A 6,462-nucleotide genomic window follows, 5' to 3' on the forward strand; every position below is an offset into this window, starting at 1 on the left:
CTCTAACAAGAACAAATTGTTGAATCTCAAGTGCGATGTTAACAATTTTATCTGAAGTATGAACAAAGTGCTGAATTGTCCCCATAATAATTCAACACCAATTGAAACTTTCGAAAACCTTATGAGTTCATTTCTGTTTGTTTCTGCTGCATCTGGGTTCTACTACCAATGTTCCTTCTGTCACCTTTAATTCTTTCCTTTATATTTGCAGGTTTAGTTGCAATGGTAACTCGTGTTTTCACTTCCATGGGAATTAAATGAAGAGACTATTGGGTGTGTGTTTCCAGGGGTTTGAAGATGCCAAGTGCTTCACTGAGACTTGGCGCATTATTTATTATTTATTCTCAGTCGGCATGTTCAAACACAGTGAATGAACCTGTGCAATTTGGCCTGTTACCAAATATTGATGGTTTGAGTGCAAACTGAAAATTGCATGATCACTTCATCTTTTCATACAATGCAGAAAGAGGCCATTTGGCCCATTGAATCCATTGCCAACTCACGGAGCATTATAACCCCCTCTTCCCCTCCCCTACACTCCCCCCATGCCCCCCCACCCCACTATTATTTTTCTTTCAACCTATATTTTTCTACCCACATTCCCATGCACTCTTCATATGTTCTGCAACTTATCTACGCACTAGAGAAATTTGAAGTAGTCGTTCAACCCATCAAACCTGCACATTTTTGGGATGTGTAAAGAAACTCTTGCAATTGCAGGGAGAACTCCACATAGACAGCACTGGACTGTTCCACCGTGAGGCAGTGCTAATAAAGCAGGCTACAGAATATCTGTGGAAAGAGGGCTGAAGTTAGTGTTTCAGGTTAATTATGTCTCATTAGCATAGGCAAATGCTGAAGATTTAGCTATTCATAAGTGAACAGAGTCAGGCAAATGTGGGTGAAGAGATAAGTAACAAACTCGGGGGTTTGTAATCTAGTGGAAGGCAAGGGAGAGTATCAAATGGAAGATAGACACAAAAAGCTGGAGAGGAATGGGTGACGTTTCGGGTCGAGACCCTTCTTTAGGCTGGTTAGGGATAAGGGAAATGAGAGATATAGATGGTGATGTGGAGAGATAAAGAACAACGAATGAAAGATATGCAAAAAAGTTACAATGTTAAAGGAAACAGGCCATTGTTAGCTGTTTGCAGGGTGAAAATGAGAAGCTACTGCGAACTTGGGTGGGGGAGGGATAGAGAGAAAGGGAATGCTGGGGCTACCTGAAATGAGAGAAATCAATATTAATACCAGTGGGCTGTAAGCTGCCCAAGCGAAATATGAGATGTTGTTCCTCCAATTTTGCGTTAAGCCTCACCCTGACAATGGAGGAGACCTAGGACAGAAAGGTCTGTGTAGGAATGGGAAGGAGAATTAAAGTGTCCAGCAACCGAGAGATCAGGTAGGTTCAGGCGGGCTGAGCGAAGGTGTTCCACGAAACGATCGCCCAGTCTGCGTTTGGTCTCGCTGACCTTATACATCGATCATCATAACTTTTTTTGCATATCTTTCATTCATTGTTTTTTTATCTCTCCTCATCACTGTCTATATCTCTCATTTCCCTTATCCCTAGCCAGTCTGAAGAAGGGTCTTGACCCGAAACGTCACCCATTCCTTCTCTCCAGAGATGCTGCCTGTCCTGCTGAGTTACTCCAGCTCTTTGTGCCTATCTTCAGTTTAAACCAGCATCTGCAGTTCCTTCTTACACTGATTATCAAATGTCAATTTATTTGTCACATACACATAAATGTGCAGTGAAATGAAAGATTATTGATGTATTGATGTATTGATGATACAATGTATTGATGATACAAGATAATGGGGCTAGAAGAGGTGTATTTTAGCTGTTTTATTTCTGAATTCCAGCATCTGCAGTTTGTTACCTCTGATTATATGAGTAACTTTTGATAACAAGAGCCCGTATTTATAAACATTTTGTTTTAGCTAGAAAAGACTCAAAGATGTTTCACAGGTGTTATCCGGCAAAACTTTACAATGAGTCAGGTAAGGAGATTGATGTACACTTGATTTCATAGATATAATATGAATAAAATTATCTCATAAAGGATGACAAAGGGCATGGACTTGAAATGTTTACTCTGGTTTTCTCTCTTCACAGAGACTGTGTGACCGGTAGCAGGTTTGCAGCCTTTTATGTTTTTATTTCACATTTCCAGTACCTGCAGGGTTTTTTGATTTAGACATGATCGCAGAACTAAAGCTTGGTTTTCACATATTAACAAACACATGTTTTCAGTTTAATTAAAAAGAAAGGCCATGGTTAATTCTGGTCTAATTTAAAATGTACTTCAGGAGAAAAATCCCATGTGATAGGTCATATGTAATCTTGACATAGGAGAGTTTTTCCAGTTACACATCTGCACGATGCCTATTCAAATTCCTGATGTTATTTTCTCATCAGAATAGATATAAAGAGTAAAGCAGCACAGATTTTTTATGGTTTCTTTCTACAAGGAAATGGATATAAAGGAAAGAAGCCAGGCAGAGCTTTGGGGAAGACCATTGGATTAGTAGGACTCCTTTAAAGCTGGACAATGGGCCAACATAGCCCCCTTCTGAGCAAAAGAGCAACAATAACCATCTCCAAATAATTACCCAGAGTATGAAATCACAAATAAATTATACTCAAATATATCCATGACAAAGGTATAGAAACTAAATACCTCAGCCAAAAAATAATTACTCTGTATCTTTAGAATTTTCCCTTTCCTCGAAAATGTGTAGTAGTTTCAAACCCCATGAAGTGAATGATCATTCTTTATACTTGCTGCATTTGGCAATGTTTTGGTCCTTCTGTACAATGTGATAGAGTACATGTGATAGAAGCTTTCAAATTATTTTATAAATCTATTTATCTTTGTTTTACAACCTTGCATTTGTGTTAAAATGTTCCCAGTGATTAGGTTGCATCTGGAGCAGTGAGCTATTGAGGGAAACAAATTGCTCTTTCCATTAAGGGCTGTACTGGGTCTGAGGAGAGAGCTGGGTGCAGACAGCACCACAAACCTCCTCCAATTAAACTCATTAATTTATTCTTTCATTACACGGTTTTTATTTAACATTTGTGCCACCAGAATGCCAAGATCAATTAATATCAAACTTTATGACAGTTTGCTAACGACCAATTTTCATTTGTTTCTGCATATAATATTCACATTTCTTCACTGTTTTGCTGCTAATTACTCTAAAATGCTCCTAGCTCCTTAATTTCTCTTTGACTAGATCAGTTTCTTTAATAATTCAGTAATAAATTGTTATTTGCCTTTATTAAGTCATTAATTCTCACTGAATACCACTGTTCAGAGACTGTTCAGAGCCAAGAGTTGGTTTGGCCATTGATTGAGCTCAAGGCTGATCTGTATCAGAACACCCTCCTCTGCTCCACCTCTTGTTTATTTGTGTCCACAACAGCACAATTAATAGAACTGCTGCCTCACAGTGTTGGTGACCCAAGTTCAATTCTGACTGGAACTTGCGTGTTAGCAAATTTAGAAATATTACTTTTGGTCCCCGGCAGCCAAACCGTTGACATAGATTGTGAACATCTGGGACCCATGCACAGTTCCTCCAATACCTCACTGCTAATCTGTGAAGGACTTGTTCATTTTCTGTCTGTTAAGCAAGTCTCAATCAATGCCAGTACATTAACTTAAATTCCATGTGCTGTAACCTTGATTGCCAACCTCCTGTGCAGACATCATGGAAAACCTTTAGAAAATACAATTACACCACATTTACCAGTTTCCCTTTATCTACTCTAATGGATACATCTTCAAGGATATCCAATAGATTGGTCAAACATGATTCCCTTTTCATAACTTCCCCTTCCATAGGGCAGCGCAGTGGCACTGCAGTAGAGTTACTGCCGAGCAGTGCCAGAGACCCGGGTTCGATCCTGATTATGGGTGTTGTCTCTACGGAGTTTTACATTCTCCCTATGTGGGTTTTCTCCATGTGCTCCAGTTTCCGCCCACACTCCAGAACCATAAAGGTTTGTAGGTTAATTGGCTTTGGTAAAATTGTAAATGGGCCCTAGTGTGTGCGATAGTATTAGAGTACAGGGGGTCGCTGGTTGGCACGGACCCATTGGGCCAAGAGACCTGGTTCAACGCTGTATCTTTAAACTAAACTAATCTTCTGCTGATTCTGCACAATCAAGTAATTTTTTTGTAAGTTTATCCATTAGAGTAGTCAGTCTTTGCAGAATAGTAAAACAACTTCCCAATCTCCTGGCTTCTTTCTCCAGAAACTTTACAAATGTTTTAGTTTGATCAATACTAACTTTAATTCCTCCTATAATGTGCATATGGACATTATTTCCTGTTGCGTCTCTGAACATTAAATGAATGTATATTGTTGCAGGTCATGAATTATCTCCTTAAACACGAGCCATTGCTTGCCCACTGACGGACCCTGTAATATAGTTTCCCTCTTGCCTCCAGCCATCCTTCTTCCTACACCCTCTTACTTTTCCTTCTTTAGATTGAAATGGTGGTTTCAGATTGAATTATATGTCTTTTGTACCTAATATACAATTCCATTATGTTATATTCACATTTTCATAGCATATACTTTATATCAAGATAGTCAACTAACCCTTTCTCCTTGCCCTGTAGTAGAACAAAATAGTCTGCTCAGCTCCTTCCTCAACCAACAGGTCTAGAAATCTAAATCCATTTTTTTTAAGAACTGCAGATGTTGGAGATCTGAAATAAAAGCAGAAAATGTTATATTTGCCTGCTGCCTTTGTTTGCATAATCTGGCCTGCTGGACACAGTTTCACCCTATCACAGAAATTCCCTTTATTCCATCCATCACTTTCCCCACCTTCTCTATCACCCAAGCTAACTTATTTCTCCAGTCTGATGAAAGGTCCCAATCTGAAACATCAGCGATCCACGTTCTCCATGACCCTGACCTGCTGAGTTACTCCAACAGTTTGTGTATTTGTTTTGGTAAACCAGCATCTGCAGTTCCTTACTTCTAACTTATTTTTCTCTTTGCCAGTTCCGGTGAATGGTCTCGGATTTGAAATGTTAACTGTTTCTCTTTCCACAGATTTTTTTCTGACATGCTGAGTTTTTCCAACATTTTCTAGTATACAGTATAAACATTGCTGTAATTTCTACATGGTGAAACCAAAATATATAAAAATTGCCTTTATTAAAATCTGACAATGTGCACTTTAACCACGTGTGATTTTTTCTATTACAAATCTCAAATTGTGGAGTACAGAGGCAATTAAATAAATGATGGGTCTGTCCCAAACATTATGGAGGGCATTGTAGAAATTCATCCACATCCCAGAAATTCATCCTTTTATGCTGTTAGCATAATTCTTCTTGTCCAGTCTAAATGGCGATTAAAGTCCCACAGGGTTACTCTATAGCTCTATTACATGTAGCTTTAATTTCCTCGTTTGCACTGTTCTAAATTACTTCTAAAATCGAGAAATCTGTTGGCAGCACTGTCTGGCTCATTTGCTTAGCACCACTCAAATTGATTTAAATTCAAGGCCTGTTTAACTATTGTCCTGATATCTTCCCTTATTGAAAGTGATCCCCTATTCTCTCCACAAAATGCTGGAGTAACTCAGCAGGTCAGGCAGCATCTGGCTCACCCCCTATTTTCTTGTTGCCCATCCTTCCTAAATATTAAATAGCCTAGAATATTTAATTCCTAGGTTTGGTCAATGTCCAGCCATGGTTCATAATTCATTTGCTGTACTGGAAAATCCATTCACGCCTCCACTTTGGAAAGCTCTGCTTTGGCTGAACTTTTCACTCACTTCCTCTTGTGGAATGAAAAGAGGTGGAATTAATACCATTGAAATATCTTGGCGGGGGTCCAAGCTGTAACAAACTATCAGAGATTTAGGTATTGTTGAATGGAAACTACTACTATAAATTTTCAGTTACTGGAAATAAATTTTCCTTTCGAGACACAGAAGAAACAAAATTATGATGATTATTTCAACGTTAAAAAAATTGTGTTTCTTATTAACTTAGTGGATACAGCAGTGGTGTCAATGGAGGATTAACACTGAGAAAATAGTTTTGAGCGCGTGAGAATGACATATTGGGAAAATAATTCATATTTTGAATAAATCTATCTTCTATCTATCTATTCTATCTATCTATCTATCTATCTATCTATATACTACTAAAACTCAGATCTTGTGTTATATATATATGTATGCGCGTAACAGCGGTGCGCGTAACAGCGGTTTCTCTGATTTCGTCAAAACGGTGAACCGTAGCGCCACGATTTTTGCACCGCCTTAATCACCACGCGGTTATCTGCTGGAAAATTGTTTTTTATTTAATTCGGTCGCATGTTTTTTAAGTTACAGAGGTATTAAAGCGCTTCCCCCCCCCCCCCTAAATTATAGGGGGCGCTGTGGTGCGGATTTAGTTTTCAGCTTGTGGCTTGTGACGGCTA

The sequence above is a fragment of the Rhinoraja longicauda genome, chromosome 7 (assembly GCF_053455715.1).
Source record: "Rhinoraja longicauda isolate Sanriku21f chromosome 7, sRhiLon1.1, whole genome shotgun sequence".
NCBI lineage: Eukaryota > Metazoa > Chordata > Chondrichthyes > Rajiformes > Arhynchobatidae > Rhinoraja > Rhinoraja longicauda.